The sequence below is a fragment of the Canis lupus genome, chromosome 10, assembly GCF_048164855.1.
Source record: "Canis lupus baileyi chromosome 10, mCanLup2.hap1, whole genome shotgun sequence".
Taxonomy (NCBI): Eukaryota; Metazoa; Chordata; class Mammalia; order Carnivora; family Canidae; genus Canis; species Canis lupus.
The window spans coordinates 4,563,014-4,580,490 of NC_132847.1; the positions used below are offsets into that span (position 1 = coordinate 4,563,014).

A 17,477-nucleotide genomic window follows, 5' to 3' on the forward strand; every position below is an offset into this window, starting at 1 on the left:
TTGAAAGGCTCAGAAGGCTCTACTGTGTGACTTTTCTTTTGCCCTCTGGGAAAAAGGTCTAAACATTTTAAATGGAAATAGCAAGCCTATTATGTAGGGAGTGTGGTTGTAAAGCAGAATGACATTTTGATAATAGCAAGAAAACTCCTGAGCAGAGCCTGGCTTCCCTATTCTCAGTGCTAAATAAATAATGCATTTTTCAGAGCCTGTGTCTTTGGATGCAAACCTCCTTTTTGGTAAAAAAGAAAAGCATTTCGACTCTATTATTGGCCTTTGGATTGTTTCTGTTTTCCACCAATTCTGAAATTGCAGTCAATTAGGTACTTTTTCTTGTGACAGATTGGAAACCAGAAGGGAGCTGATGAATTCAAACAGAGAAATATGAGCTAAAAATGTCTTTAAAGCCCTTCTTTGCACATTTTCTCTTTAGAATTTATAGAGTACATTAATTTTCTGATATAGTGAATTATGAGATGCTTAGCCTTATGTAAAGTTAATAGAAGGCATGCTTTATTTTGAATCCCTACCTATTTTTCAATTTATTTATTTTAATCATTTGCATTCTGTTACACAATTGGTGGCCTGGACTCCTATGCCTCCTTGACAATCAGTGCCTGGTGTTTTTGTTTTTGGTTTTACAGTTGATTCCTTGTTGATGATCTATGATTGCTAACCTTTTCTGAGTTTGTAACACCATCTGGATTTCTCATTCAAAGTCCACGGAGTGAAAATGATACGTTTGTTTTTATGGTTGGGCACAATTTTTTGGGTTACTGATGGGCACAATTACCATCTCAGTATCATCATTTTGAAATAGGTATTTCTAATCCCGTGAGTATCAATCTGGCCAAGCAGTGCTCATGTTTGAAACACTTAGTGAGTGGGGGATTTGGTGGACAGTTTTGGTGTCCTGCCCTGATCCCCTTTACCCATGTATTTAAATCTGGTCCAGACTCTACTTCTAGAGAACCTGACCTGTGGTAGTTGGTCCCAGAAGAGGGACCTAGGAAGCAGACTCTAGGAGATTCTGAAGTTGGATCACTTCCGAGGTGGCTGGCAGGGGGTCCCCATCCCTGGTGGTAGGTGATGTGCTGATAGTCTTTGGTTTGCAGGTGCACTGCCCTTGTTAAGCCTTTTACTTGTGTGGATCTGGGGAGGGACACAGATGGAAGGAGATGTAGTGGCTCCTGTAATATCCCTGGGAATGGAGAGGCTCCGGGGCATTCACATTATAAGGACTGTTGCTGAATACCCCTACTGCTCGTGGCAATCAATCCCTAACTCAAATGAAAGTGTGCAGGTCAGAGGATGTTCTTGGCAGCATTGAAAGGGGTGACAGAATGCAGACCAGGCACGGGACCAAGTTGCAAGAGTGACGGCACTTTGGAGAAAGCTGAGATGTCAGCCAGGATGAGTCTATGGCAGGTCTGTGACTTCTATGACAGGCGAGGTCCCTGTTAGGGAGGGAGCAAGACTGAGATCTGTACTCAGGTACTCGAATTCCCAGATTACTTTATTTTTTATTTTTTTATTTTTATTTTTTTCCCCAGATTCCTTTAGATTCTTAAAACTGCAGTAGATTCCCTCCTGCTTGCTTAAATTCTGTGGAGGAGTCACATTGGATAGAAGTGCCTGGAGGACCATACAGGCTCTCTAAGATTGGCCCCCCCTTCTGTCTTCCTAGCCACCCGACCAAATAGCTGAGGTCAAGCCCCAGCAGGACCCAAAGGGGGAAGAGTTAGGCTTGCTAGGGGAGGGGAGGAGTGTTAAATGCAAAAGGAGCTGCGGGACCCATTGGCAACCAGGAGAGCATGCTGGAGAGTGAATAGGGGATGTGGAGTTTAAAGTTGCATAAGGAGATTTTTAAAAATTTTATTATTTTGTTATTTATTTTGAAAGATTTATTTATTTGAGAGAGAGAAAGAAGGAGCACGAACCTAGAGGAGGGGGATAGTGAGGGGAAGAAAAGCAGAGCAGAGTCCCCGCTGAGCAGGAAGCCCAACATGGGGCTCAATCCCAGGACCCTGAGATCATGACCTGAGCTGAAGGCGATGCTTAACCGACTGAGCCACCCAGGCACCTTTTTTTTTTTTTTTTTTTTTTTTTGTAATTTAACTTAATTTGAATTCAATTTGCCAACACATAGTATAACACCCAGTGCTCATCTCATCGTGCGCCCTCCTTAGTGCCCGTCACCCAGTTACTCCATCCCCCTGCCCTTTTGCAATCCTTTGTTTCTCAGAGTTAGGAGTCTCTCATGGTTTGTATTCCTCTCTAATTCTTCATCACTCAGTTTCCCCCCCTTCCCTTATGGTCCCTTCCACAATTTCTTATATTCCACATATGAGTGAAACCACATGATAATTGTCTTTCTCTGACTTATTTCACTCAGTGTTAATACACCCCAGTTACATCCATGTTGATCTAAATGGTAGATATTCGTCCTTTCTGATGCCTGAGTAATATTCCATTGTGTATATACCGCATGTTTTTTACTGGGAGATTCTTTTTTAACTTAAAATTTTTTTTAAAAAAAGATTTTATTTCTTTATTCATGAGAAACACACAGAGAGATGCAGAGACATAGGCAGAGGGAGAAGCAGGCTCCCCTGCAGGGAGTCTAATGTGAGACTTGATCCTGGAACTTTGGGATCACACCTGAGCTGAAGACAGATGCTCAATTGCTGAGCCACCCAGGTGTCTCAAGAGATTTTTTTTTTTTTTTAACTGCAAGAGACTGTCCTTTGATACAGGATTTAATAGCCTGGCAAGAACCCTGGATATAGGTCTAGTATTCTGCTGGGATGGGCCTTGGAAGCTTGGGAAAAAATACAGCCCCACTACATGGGGTAGAGAAGCTGGAATTGGCTATGGCCGATTGTGGAAGATTTGCAATGAAGCCTTTCCCTTAGGTCCCACTTGCCTGTGACTTCACGGGTTGGTTCCCCACAATCAGCCATTGAAGATGGGAAAACCAGATCTGGGTTTGTGAATGAGTAGGCCTGCTGTATTTAGTGAAAGTGAAAATCATTGCTCTCACACCTGGTCCCCACTGAGGGCTGGTTTTGATAAACAGTGGTGTGGGGAAATACTACCTGTGGGCAGAGCTTTGGGCAGTAGACTTGGCCATCCACTGTATGGAAGGAGAAGTGGCCTAAGGTAAGAATATATATGGATTCATGAGCAGTGGAGTGGCTTAGCTGATCAGTCAGGGGCCTGGAATAAGCAACGTGGAAGGTAGGAGGGAAGAGATTTTTGTGAGGAGGCCAGTGGTTGGACATCTGGAAGAAGACTTAAAGTGTGAATTATGCATGCTAGCATACTGCAGATAGCTTCTACAGGGGAATAGTCACTGGCCAGGTGGACACAATGATTCAACCAGTTAAGGTCTGCTAATCTTCGTTGTTGGCCACCCTAGTGTTTGGGCAGTGATTGGAGTAATTATGGTAGGAGGTATGAAGTCTAGGTATGGACCCATAGCGTGGGGTCTCTCCATTTAGGCTTAGCTAGCTGCTGCTGAATGGTTGACCTATCAGCAAGAGTCTGATGCTGAGCTCCTGTTACAGCAATACTCCTCAAGGTGGGCAAACAGCCACTTGGTGGCAAGTTGATTAAATTGAACACCTTCTACCCTGGAAAGAGCAACACTTCATCATGGCTGGGGCAGATACATGTTCTGATTATGGGTTTGACCCTTCCACTTGCAACACCTCTTTCAGAACCACTGTTCAAGGGCTCAAAGAATGACTCACCAGCACTGGGTCCTGCATTATATCACATAGGACCAAGGGATATGCTTTCTAGAAAACAGGGTGTACAGGAGGCCTGTGACCATGGCATCTGTACTTCATCCCATATCATTGAGAAGCTGCTGGACTGACGAGTCGGTCAAGTCCTCCAGGGAATAAATGCTGAGAATGAGCGGGGAGTGTGAGGGGGTATTGGAAGTAGATGTAATGCCTTTGAAAGATTACGAGGGGATGAAGCAGAATAGGGTATGGAAAAGCTATGATGGAATCTGGCATCTGTAAAAAAAAGAAGAGAGGAGGCAAGACTGGTGATGGCAAGGTGAAGACCTGGATGTACATCTGACATAGTCAACAGGGAGTCCCTGGGGCAATGGTGCCTTCTAGAGTCTTGCACTGATGGCAGCCTGGGAAGAGTGTAGCCTTCAATTGAAAGCTGAGGCAGATCTCGAGGGTGCTGTCGGCCAGATGTCCCCTGGATTCATTCTTGAAGCTGAATGGCACATACTTTCTTGAAGAGAGGTCTGAATACCATATGTCCGTGGCTGCCACAGTCGACACCTTGTGTGTGTCCTGTGGATCCACATGCTTGGAGTTGCAGCCCCCTAAGGGTTGCAGCGGGCTCTTTCATTAGGGAGACTTAGCAGGGGGCAGGTGGTGGAATCGTCTCGGGGCTGCCTCTGGTCCTCATCATTTTCCTCCTCCCTCATCCATTCTAAATTCCCCTGTTTTCGGCTGTCTCCTCTGCTGTCCCTGGTGCCTCACTGGGGGGTGTGGCTCAAACCTTCATTCCAGAGGGGTCTGAGTCCCTGGAGGTGCTGGCTTTCTCTGGTGGGGCTGTGGCACTTGTCCATTTATGTTCACAACTGGATAGAAGGTTCCAAGGGGGCATGCCCCTCATCAGTGGACCAAGACTTTTAGTCCTGCAGAGCCCCGAGCTGCAAGAAACGGAAGCATGAAATGCCTCAGTGGGATATGGGGAATGATGCTAAGGGGGCGATTTCTGCTTCTATGCCTTGGTTTCTGGATCCATGTATTCTTAGAGGTCTCTGATTCCTCATGCATACCACATCCTGAAGGTGGCAGCCATCCTTAGTGAGCATTGCCTCCAGCTGGAGGAGTACACCACAGAGGGCCGGGGCAGAGCTCACCGTGGCATATGGTAAGCTTCAACAAAACACCGCATGCTGAGAATCAGACTGCCAGTTTCTCTTCTCAGACACTGATAACCAGGGAGGAGGGGGTAAGTTTCTTGTTCAGATTAAAAAAAAAAGTCCAGATATTGATACTTGGACAAACCTCAGTAAATGCCCAGCTCTTTGCTGGTGGGGAGATCTTTAAAAAAATAAGATTATAGGGATACCTGAGGGGCTCACTCAGTTAAGCATCCCAACTCTTGATCTCAGCTCAGGTCTTGATCTCAGGGTGGTGATTTCAAGCGCTGCGTTGGGCGCCCTCTTGGGCATGGAGCCTACTTAAAGAAAAATAGATTATCTGATGATGTTTGAACATTTGGAAAGTAATACTGGTAGGCATCTGACAGATATGATGGAGCATGTGGAGAAAAAGTGATCATGGTACCCAGAAAACTAGCATCGTATGTAGAAAATTGAGGCGATAGTGGTGTTTTGTTGCTGTTGTTGTTTTTTAACACCACCTACCAACTTCTGGATTTGTTTATTATGTTTATAGTGTTCTACTGGAATGTCAGAGCCATGGAGCCAGGAGGCTTTGGTCACAATTCTTCCAAGTACTTAGCATGAGAGCTGGTACACAGAGCAGTTTGACACCAGTTGAAGAGTTGAACAACAAAAAGAAGCTATTCTTGTTTATAATCTAGGAAATCAATATAATATAGGAAACCTTGTGTATAATAAAGGAAACTGAACCCTATTATAACATGATTTGATATTCAGGTAATACAGTGTTATAAATCATAACATCGTTTCCATATTTGTAACAATATAACAAGTAACAAATATTAAATTATAATATGAAATATAAGTATTTTGAAGCAAATGGAATCAAATAGTATTTTGCTATTTATATTATAAATAATACATAAATAATATATAAAGCAATAGATTGCATTATGATTATATAATATAATTAGCATATTACAATATTATGTACTTTAATTTGATATAATTACAGCATACTACATCGATTTCTTTCCTTCTTTCTTTCTTTCTTTCTTTCTTTCTTTCTTTCTTTCCTTCTTTCCTTCTTTCCTTCTTTCCTTCTTTCATTAATTCACTCATTTATTTATTTAAATAGGCTTCACACCCAGCATGGGGCTTGAACTCATGACTCAGATCAAGAGTTGCATGCTCTACCAACTGAGCCAGCCAGCTGCCCCCAACGTACTACAATTGTAATTGTAAAATAATTGCATAAAACTTATATAATAAGGGAAATAAAATAATTCTACATTACTTACCTCTGCAGTAAAATGCTTTTACTGAACCCCAAAAATATGACTGCCCATGATAGATCTAAACTTAATTGTCATGTTACTCCCTCTGGAGGTTTGTAAATAGGTGGTAGGAATTTAGAAGCTAAATTATCATTTCCCATATTTGGAAGTCAGTAGATAACATCCCAAGTTTTGAAGTGAGTAAATGGCAGAGTAAATATATTATTTAGAAACATGGAAAGTGCATACTAGAGGAGACCCTTGAGGCAGTTGAAACCTTTTGATCCCTGAAAGTCGAGTGGACATTTGGGAAAAGCGAGAGAAGTGGGTGTGGTTTCTCTGCGTTGGCCTTGCAGTGTGTTTGCTTTCTTCAACCCTGTGTTTGTATTACATTGATAGAAGTACCCATTAAGTAAGCCAATTCTCCAAACAATTCATTGGAGCAAGGTGCTGTGCAATTTTTGTGATCATCTCAGTCTTATTGCTGGACTTCCTAATGATGATGGAATCTGATCGCTGGAGTAGCTTATGCCTCCATGCTTTCTAGACCCATCTCTGGGTGTCCGTGCTGACGGGGTGGCTGAGTACTCAAGTGCATGTTCTGGAAAATGTCCATGTGGGGCTGAATATTTGATAGTGGCCTGTGCGCTGGGAAGGGCATTTCCAGCAACCTTTACAGAAGTGGGGATATGTGGTGCACCTGGTGGCTCAGCAGTGAGCGGTTGAGCTCAGGATGTGATCCTGGGGTCCTGGGATCGAGTCCTGCATCGCAATCCCCACAGGGAGACTGCTTTTCCCTCTGCCCGTGTCTCTGCCTCTCTCTGTGTCTCTCATAAATAAATAAATAAAATCTTAAAAGAAAAAAGAAGTGGGGACCCCTGGGTGGCGCAGCGGTTTGGCGCCTGCCTTTGGCCCAGGGCGCGATCCTGGAGACCCGGGATCGAATCCCACGTCGGGCTCCCGCTGCATGGAGCCTGCTTCTCCCTCTGCCTGTGTCTCTGCCTCTCTCTCTCTCTCTCTCTGTGTGACTATTATAAATAAATAAAAAATAAAAAAATGTTTTAAAAAAAAGAAAGAAAAGAGAAGTGAGTATACTTGTTGTAGGATATATACCCTCAACTATGTAGCACAGAGTCTGATTTTTAGCTTCATAACCCCCATGCTATGGTGCCTTGGAATATAGAAAGTGTCACTAAATAACTGTTGAATGAGGTTGAATTATTTGCTAAATGTTGAGGGGTAAAATCTACTTTGAGCTTCTATTTTGTCCTTTCACTGTCACTTTGACCTCTTTAAAAAATTCTTTTAGTTATCATAATGCATATATCATGATATATTTCCTTAATATAATATAGTCCATCTATATGACATTAATGGGAATGGGAGGAAGTCTTTTTAGCAAAGAGCACAGTGAAGATGTGGCTTGATATAAACACATTTTTTAAAAAAAGAGACTTATTTTTTTTGGAGAGGGCGAGAGAGACAGAGAGAATGAGAGACAGCATAAACAGGTAGCAGAGGGAGAAGCAGGCAGGGAGCCTGACCTGGGGCTCCATCCCAGACTCTGGGATCATGACCTGAGCCAAAGGTAGATGCTTAACTGGCTGAGCCACTCAGATGCCCCAGCAGTTATTTTTAAAAGCATCTATGTGGGGTGCTTGGGTGACTCCGTTAAGTGTCTGACCCTTGCTTTCAGCTCAGGTCTTGATATCCGGGTCAAAAAAAAAAAAAAAAAAAAAAGGCATCTATGAATAGGTGGCTTGCTTGCAGGCAGTTATGATTTTGCAGCTTGGAAACTACATTTTCTCAAGTTCAAAGCACTTTCCACACTTAAAATTCTCACAACGGAGTGCCAAAGGTATTATGTCTCAGGAATTCTTATGCATATTTTATAAATGGGAAAATAGGCAGAGCAAGACACCCACTTGAGTCAGAAATGAGTAGGGAAACCCTAATGGAATTTAGACTTAGAGGTTGGCCTTCATTCTCCATAGCCTTGCTCTGTGTGCTGGAGAGCTTGGCCTGGTCTCTACCCAGCACCTTCTATCAGCTCCTGAGCAAATTATCTTCAATATTTCTACATTTCGTAATTCTTCCCTATTTTCAGTTGTTTTAGGTTCTCTGCTTTTTTTCCCCTTGGTTTTGTTTTCTTTTTTTCACTTTTCTCCTCTTTTATTCCTGGCTCATTGGAACATTAAGCTTTATCCTATCTCTTGCCCATAATTGAAAGGATATATTTTTTTCAGATTTTTGATTGACTAAGGATCTTCCTTTAGATGGTGTCTGTAGTAAAGATATTGTAATTGGATAGCTAATAATTACAGTGCATGCATGGTGGTTATGTTACTATTCTGAGTGAAGACAATGGCGGGGTAGGTGACTCCCAAATGAGAGATGAGGTAGTGAGCTGTTAAAAAAAAAAAAAGTGGCATTTTTTTCTGGCATTCCAGAAAAGGGATGATAGAGCTTCCATGGTGGGTGGCATTGGGGCAAATATATCTGAAACCTATCAAGAGACCCAGATGAGAAAGACCTCTACAGTGTCCTCTGCATCCAAGAGCCAGAGGGGAAACAGTTTTGTTTTGTTTTGTTTTGTTTTTTTGTTTTGTTTTTTGTTTGAGAAAGAGAAAGAGAGAGAGCAGGGGAAGAGGGAGAGAGAGTCTTAAGCAAACTCTGGATTGAACACAGAGCCAATATGGGGCTTGATCTCAAGACCCTGAGATCACGACCTGAGCTGAAGTCAAGACCTAGATGCTTAACCGACTGAGCCACCCAGATCCCCCAAGGGAAACAGTTCTTGCATGGAAATGAAGTGAGTGAATCACCAAGGAATGACAGACAGGCCCAATCATAGCGTGTGTCTGCAAGTCCCCTCAATTACATAGCGGAGTAGACTGTATAGTCTAAGTAACTGGTCCTGATGCTTTACCACCAAAGGATATGGATAAAAGAGTAGGGGGATGATCCATGGGTCAGAGGGAAGCTGTCCTGGGGGGGCTGTCTACCTTGATCCTCTGTGCCACAGCAGTCAAAAGACACCAAGCTGCCGATTCTTTGGAGAGTGAAAGATGATTCATGCAAGTAGCTTGATTTTGTCTATTATTGGCAGCAGATGATTTTGAGTGGAACCTAATACTGTTTCCTCTCTGTGCTCCTACAGCTTAGGACTCTCACATTGGTGAGCTGAAGTGGGTATCAAGGAGGAGGAGCATGGGATGCATGTGGGCAGCTGGACCCCTATAATGACTGCCGCTTTGTGGAGACCCTTCCATTTGAGTTTTATGCTGCATCATATGTTCAATACATATCTCTATTCTAAAAAAAAGGTCCAGCATCACAGTGGCCTAATGAATCTTACTTCTCAAGAACTTGATACTCCTGAGTAAACACAGTTCTAGAACAACACTTGAATAGGTTCTCTTTTGAGGGTTTGCAAATGTGGCTGTAAAAGAGAAGAATGTAGAATTTCTTCTAAGATCCAGAGTTAAGACTGACTTGCATTTTACAGTGGAATCTGTTTTAGATGAATACATGGATTAATTTGTGTTCGTGTATGGGAACAAAATGTACAGCTTCTGAGACATGCCAGTGTTTATGTTTTGTTTCTTTTAAGATGATTTAGCAGGAGAGGTACTGGGGATAGATTTCAGGACATGAACACCACATATGCATACAGTATCTTCCCAAATCTCCCCAATGTCAATTCCATTGACCTGTGTGCACTGTCTCCTTGGTACTTTCTCTCTGGAAGGGCTGCCCCTGAGGCCCTTGGGATGGGTTTGCCTTAGTGCAAGGAGAGCAGGGAGTGTCTGGCAATCCAGTGCCCCCAGAGCCAGTTCTTACCTGGTGAAAGACAGGTGTGAGGCCATAAATTCTCAGCATCCCTTGCTCCTGATGGGATGGCTTACACTGTCTCCAGAGGTGCCACCGTTTCCCCCCTCTGGGGTGGAGCGAATGCTATATTCTCTAACACTTGGCTCAAAGTCTCACCCTTGCATGGCTTCCTTCTCTATCTCAATCCTGCCTGCTTCCCTACTGTTAGTTCCTGAGACTACTTCCTAATAAATCAGTTTCATGCAGATCTGAGTCTCAGAGTCTGCCTCTGGAGAAGCCTATCTCAGACGCTTACCATTCGGAGGTGGAATTGGAATGACAGAGTGGCAGATTGTTGTATCCTAATCCTTAAGAAGTTTCCATCTCTTTTCCTCTGATGATCGATCTGGCTTTCTTTCCTCACCAAACTGCTGAATGGTCTTCTGTAGGGTCTTCAGATCGGGAGGCGTTGTGGAAAAAAATCATGGTGTATTTAAGTCAAGCTCCACTTTTGCCTGCCAGCAGGTTATTTGCTAATCAATAAGAGACCAGTTATTTTTATGCTTGGGAAGGGAATTCCTTTTTAGCATGCAGATTCATAGAGCTGCTTTGTAAACAAATTACTTCCTGTAACATGATTTATTTCAGGGGGTTGGAATCAGCACCAAAAATATCTCCGGTATCTGCATAAATCTATAAATACAAGAGGGAAGGAGAAAACTGAGAGGTGGGGATGGGGGAAGGCTGCTAATATTGATTGAGAATCTTCCACGCGCCAGACCTGCTCATGTAATCTGCAGAATGAGAGGGCGCGGACCTTGCCCCAAGGTGGGCAGTTAGGGAACAGGAGCGGGGGGGGGGGGGGGGGGGCAGGGGACTGCTGCCCTTATCGTCATGCAACCATGCAGCCGCATGAAGCCTTTTTGCACTCTCCCTGCCAAGGGCCTGCCTAGGTCAGGGCTCAGTGGAGTGCTGCCCCCTGTCTAGGTGCTCCCTTCTGCATGGGAGGGCCAGCATCATCTCCTTGTGGTGCGCTCCGGCGTGTCTCTGCTGCCAGAACGTAGCTGTGCTTCCCCAATTACTTCTTCCATAAAGTCAAGTTTGGTTTTGTTTTGTGTTGTGTTGTTTTGTTTTTAATCATGGTCTTGAGGGACTCTCCTCTCCCTTTTGCCAATTGCTTTCATCGCCTCTTTGCTCTGACACACACTTTTGGCCAAAAGGATAAGCCAGTTCCTTATGTGTGTCCAGAGGATAGGCCGATTCACTTTTGAGCTGTGCACCAGCCTCAGACCTTGCGCTTTGGACACCCTCTCCATTCTTTCTTCCCTCCAGACTCTGCTGGAGGGGGATCGCTTGATCTGTGTGCCCTTCCTATGTGATGTGCCAGGTGCCAGGAGGGAATCTTTACCCACAGAGAGAAGGCCAGCCTCCCTCCTGACCCAGGGTGCTCCTCCCTTCTCCGCCCGCACGCTGGGGCCCAGCGCCTGTGTTGCCGGTCCCCTGGCTATGGCCTCACTGTGGATGTACCTGTTGTGAATATTTTGAGGTCTCCTTATTTATGCTCCCTGGAACCACTCGATCAATCACGGATATCCTGTTGTTGTCTGCTGTTTGGATAATTTTGTGTTGAAATGAGACATCAGAGAGTTTGGAGTTTAGAACTTGAAATAACTTCAGAGATCGTCTATCTGATCCAGTCCTCTCTCCTTAACTTATCCAATTTGTGATGTAAATAATTTCATAATTACCAAAGTCACGTAATTTTTGGGTCGGGAAACTTTGAAGACAAAAAGAAGAAAACAGATCTCGCATGATGCTATTGTCTAATGCTAACTGCTACTGGTAACTTTGTTTTTTAAGATTTTATTTATTCATGAGAGACAGAGGGAGAGAGGCAGAGACACAGGCAGAGGGAGAAGCAGGCTCCATATGGGGAGCCCAATGTGGGACTCGATCCTGCGTCTCCCGGATCACGCCTTGGGCTGAAGGTGGCGCTAAACCACTGAGCCACCCAGGGCTGCCCTCTCAGGTTTTTTTTTTTTTTTTTTTTGATCTCAGGTTTTGATCTCAGGATCGTGCATTCGAGCCCTGCATTGGGTGTGGAGCCTACTTAAAAATAAATAAATAAAAATATAGAGTGAACATTGTCTCTCCTTCAGACATTATTTCTTTCAAGATCTTTTAATTAAACGTGCAATAACCAAGTACATGCTCAGTGTTCGGAATTCTAACAATATACACCAAGCGAGATTGCCACTTGGCCCCTCTTCCCCTTGGCTCATCTCCTCTGTCTTCTTCTTCCCAGACACAATCACTGTCATCACTGTCGTGGGCCTCCTCTGTCCTCCGTTTCTCTGAATTCACACACACATAGGCACACAGAGAAATATGTAGTTTCTTGACTATGTGGATTATGTCATTATCTGTGCTCTGGTCTGGAACTTTCCTTCTTTATGTAAAAAATATGCTCTACACACATATCCGTGTCTGTCAGGAACCTGGGGAGAAACAGATGACTCAGTCGAACCGGGTAATTTGAGGAGAATTTGATGTACTAAGCAGGATGTAGGGAGACCATAGGAGTGCACAGCACCCTGAGGTCAGTCATCCTCAGGGAGCTGTTCCTACCTGTAGACCAGGTGGGAGAAGGGGTAGGAGAAGGGGGGAAAAGAGAAGGGAAGGGGCTGGGGGGGAGGGGGAGATATGTCCCTGGATATGTCCCTGAGATTGTCTGTGGGGGTAGTAGTCAGTCTGTCTACATCAGTCCCAAAGGGAGGCAAATAAAAACCCTTCCTGCTCCTCCCTTCCTATGATGGCGTGAATGCTTGTTTGCCCCCAAATTCCTGTGATTGAAACTCTAACCCCCTACCTGATAGTATTCAGGGGTGGGGCCTTTGGGGGGGCCGTTAGGGTTCTGCATGGTCATGAGAGTGGGGTCCCCATAATGGGGCTAGTGCCTCAAAAGAGCAGACATGAGAAGGCTTTCTTGCTCTCAGCCTGCATGTGAGAGAGCACAGGGAGAAGAGGGCAGGGAAGAGAACCCTCACCCCAAACTCAATCCTGCCTGACCTCGCTCCTCAACTTTCCAGGTTCCAGAACTGGAAGAAAGAAAATGTCTGCTGTTGTGTCGCCTGGGTGACTCAGTGGTTGAGCATCAGCCTTGGGCTCAGGTCATGATCCCGAGGTTCTGGGATCCAGTCCCACATCGGGCTCCCTGCCCAGTAGGGAGTCTGCTTCTCCCCCTGCCTCTCCTCTCCCTCTGCTCATGATCTCGTTCTCTCTTTCAAATAGATTACTAAAATCTTAAAAGAAAAGAACATGTCTGTTGCTTAATCCTTCCAGCCTGGGGTATTTTGTAGTGTAGCCCTAGCTGACTAATACATTCCTGAGATTAGAAGGAGTCTCAGGGGCTGAAGCTAACTCGAAGCTGGAGAGCCAGAGAGTGTGTGTGTGTATTGATGCGGTCGGTCCACAGGCCTTAGCACCCCGAGAACAACACAGGCACACTCATGTAAATTTTATTCATCCAATAAATCTCGGTACCTCTGCATGATGGGTGTTGTTCTAGGGGCAAGGGAATGCTGTTAAAAAAAAATAAAAGCTGGGACGCCTGGGTGACTCAGTGGTTGAGCATCTGTCTTTGGCTCAGGGCAGGATCCCAGGGTCCGGGATCGAGTCCCACATGGGGCTCCCCACAAGGAGCCTGCTTCTCCCTCAGCCTCTCTCTCTCGTATCTCTCATGAATAAATGGATAAATCTTTAAAAAAAGCCACCGTCCATCAGAAGCTCCCAGTTACCCCGCTGCACAGAATGCAGAGTATTTCCTAGCTCCCATGTACCAGAGTTTGCTCATGATTTGTTGTAGGTGGGAATTTATGCTGCTTTGATTTTCTTGATTCAAACAAGGCTGTGACTGTTCTCATCTGTGCATCTTTTCTGTGTGCATAATAGTACTTCTTTCTGGTAGATACTAAGAATGGTTGGATTAAAGGAGATGTGCATAGGGGTGCCTGGGTGGCCCAGTTGGTTAAACATCTGACTATTGGTTTCAACTCAGGTCATGATCTCAGGGTCATGAGATAGAGCCCCTTGTTGGGCTCTGGGCTCAGTGCGGAGTCTGCTTAAGATTCTCTCACCCTGGGGCACCTGGGTGGCTCAGTTGGTTGAGTGTCTACCTTCAGCTCAGGTCGTGATCCCGGGGTTCTGGGATCGAGCCCTACATTGGGCTCCCTGCTCAGCAGAGGGTCTGCTTCTCCCTCTCCCTCTGCTGCTCCTCCTGCTTGTGCTCTTTCTCTATCTCTCTGTCAAATAAATAAAATCGAAAAGAAAAAAAAATGAAGATTGTCTCTCTCTCTGCACCTGCTTCTTCCCCAAAATAAATAAATCTTTTTAAAAAAATCTACATATAGGCTGATCTAAAGTACAGTCCTTCCCTCGACATTCTCTTAGATTTTCACCAGTTTGATGGGGGCAGGGGTAGTAGGTAATTGTTGTTTGAGTCCAAATCTTCCTAAATGAGAACCTTTAAGTGTATTTACAGCTATTGGTGTTTCTTCTCTGGTGAGTTGCCTTGCCTGTTCATATACTTTGGCTATTTTTTTTTTTTTTAAGGTTCATTGCCTTTTTAAATTTCTTTCTAAGAAGTCCCTGTATATTTTATGCTATCATTCTTAAGTCTTATTCTGTCTACTGAAGTAACACTGTCTACTCAGGAATTAGGTTGTGCTTGTACCTGGGGCTGCTCAGTCACGGTGCTGATTTTCCTCTCATGGTAGACACTGGGTGCTCACCCATCACCAAGATTCCCTCTTCGCTCCCCTGTGAATGCTTCATCTCTTTATGGCACCATTCTCCAGCCTGGGGCACTGCACCGCTGGGTAGCATATACCAGCAGCTGTTTGCCAGGGAATGTTGTTCCCCTTTCTCCAGGGGTAGGGATGACCAGTCCCTGGGGACACACTGTCCTAATGTCCTGGCTCAGGCTTACTTGCTTGATTTCTTTCTTTTTTTAAGATTTTATTTATTCATGAGAGACACAGAGACAGAGAGAGAGGCAGAGGGAGGAGCAGGCTCCCTGCAGGGAAACGGATGCAGGACTCGATCCCAGACCCCAGGATCACAACTTGAGCCAAAGGCAGATGTTCAGCCATGGAGCCACCCAGGTGTCCCCGTGGCTCATGTTTTCTACCTCATGGCTCCAGCCTGGGGGTGGATGCCTTTGCTGCTGAGGCTGAGCATGGAGAGTGGGGTCAGGGCTCAGCCAGCCACACTGCCAGCTGCCCAGGGACTGTCTCCTCTCTGCCCTCCTTGTCTGAGCTAGGTGTTCCCTGGGGTCATTCCCACATTCCGGGGCTGCCCCATTCTTGTGCCTGCTACCTGCCAGGGCTTTCCATTTCTCTTGGATCCCACTTGTCTGATGTCTTTCACGGAGTCCTTACATATTTATGTGTCACATCATAACTGTCCTTGTTTTTCATGGCTATTGCAGAATTCAAATGCATTTTTAAAATATTCTGTTATGACCAGAGATTTGCAGCCAGAGGCAGAAGGCTTGAGGATGATGTAGCCTAGGGTTTGCCAAACCTTTCCTGTAAGGGCCAAGTAGTAAATATCTGAGGCTTTGAAGTCCAGACGGTCTCTGTCTCAACAGCGCAGCTCTGCTTTCGTGTGAAAGCAGCCATCAGTGATAAGTGATGGATGGATGTGGCCAGGCTTGAGTCAGCCTGATTTATAAAACAGGTGTTGGGCAGGATCTGACCCGCAGGCCCTCATTTGTGGACAACTGACCGAGACAGCTTGCTTGCTTTTTTTTTTTTTTTTTCTTTTAAGATTCTATTTATTTATTTATTTGTCAGAGGGAAAAAGAAAGCACAAGCAGAGGGAGCGGCAGGCAGAGGATGAAGCAGGCTCCCCACTGAGCAGGAAGCCTGACTCGGGACTCGATCCCAGGACTCTGGAATCATGACCTGAGCTGAAGGCTGGTGCTTGATTGACTGAGGCACCCAGGTGCTCCAGACACCTGTTTTTTGTAATAGGGCCTCGAAGGAGATTTGCCCAAAGCTGTTCGCCTAGTGAGCGGAGGAACCAGATTGGTCGCCTCTTCTGCTTACTCCTCTGCGAATCTGTGATCTTTCTTCCACTTTGTTCTTTTTGTTAGAGAGATACCTAAACATATCTCCTTTGGAAACAAGGAGGTTACTTTCCACTTCTTACTCTGTGTTCTGTGGCTGGAGAGCAAAGAAAGCCAAGGCCAAGTCGCCTGACTGGGGAGCCACTGGGAGGTCAGAGAACTGGGTGTGCTGGGTGGGTTGTTGGCATTGGCATTGGGACCAACGGGGCGCTCTTGTCCACATCGTGGGCTTCCTTTTTATGGGCCATTAGAGACATTTGGCAAGATCAATGAGGCGTAAAGTATTTGAGCTCTTCTGAGACAAGATTCTAACATAACTGTTCATATTATTACTCCGTTGTACTCACTGTGGCACCACAGGGGATCGAATTTAGTATCCTGGTAAATGCCAGCTTTGGGCAGCAGGAAAGGGCTTACACCTGAAGCTTGGGTTGAGGGTTGAATCTGTATCCTGCCACTTACAAGCTGTGTGACCTTGAAAGAATTACTTAAAACCCTTGCTTGTCATTTGACATGAATGAGAAAAATGAGAATTACAATGCCAGTCTTATAGGGTTGTTTTGAAGGTTAGGTGAGATGATGTATAAGAAGGTAATTGATACGTTGAAAAACACTGTAAAAACATACCTTATTAGCGTATGGATTGGGAATAGAAGCTGTGATGCAAACAGCACATAGAGCACGTTCATGCCGATTGCTGTGGTTGGGTGTTTGAAATGCAGGGAATGGGGCGGATAAATGAAACAGTACACTCGGAACATGCTAACTAGCCAGCCTGGATGACATTTAGTAGAAACTAAATGTTAATTTATGTTGGTTTAGATTTTATTGTTCCCAGGAGCTTTATGTCAAGTTAGTGCATCTACTTCTAATCTTCTTAGAATTATCTGGGAGAATAAATCAAAATTTCTTTCCATTGAGGGTGTTTAAATGAAGTGCTCCCTTTAAAAATGCAACTGTATAAAATGTAGCACTGCTCTGATCTGAGGAATGCCAAGCTGAAGTGAATTTCACTTGTTTGTTTTATAAAGTCATTCTTCCTTCTTCTTCTTTTAATTAAAGCCAGGCAGTGGGACCTCAAGGTCAGAGGGTGGACTCTGGATCTAGAGTCTTTGAGTTCCAGTGTTCCCATTTACCAGCTACATCACTTTGGGCAAGGTAATTACTCGCTGTTTCTCACTGCTTTCATCCATAAAGTTGGGAATATAATAGTTCATACCATTTTTTAATTGATTAATTAATTAATTTTTTTAAATGGCTCATCTTAAGAATTAAATGTGTTGGTGCATGTTAAACTTTTCGGAACAATGCTTGGCTTGCAGTAAGAGGTCATTAAGTACAGGCACGCCTCAGAGATACGGCAGGTTTGGTT

At 44.6% G+C, this 17,477-nt stretch overlaps 1 long non-coding RNA gene across 2 annotated transcripts in view; it reads left to right on the forward strand.

Annotated features, from left to right (window-relative positions):
* LOC140640842 (uncharacterized) overlaps positions 1 to 17,477 on the forward strand; it is a 35,807-nt gene that overhangs the window by 12,081 nt on the left and 6,249 nt on the right. For both annotated transcript variants that reach the window (XR_012037452.1, XR_012037451.1), the window contains exon 4: positions 17,168 to 17,263. This is a non-coding gene — a long non-coding RNA (uncharacterized lncRNA). The remainder of the gene's footprint in view (positions 1 to 17,167; positions 17,264 to 17,477) is intronic.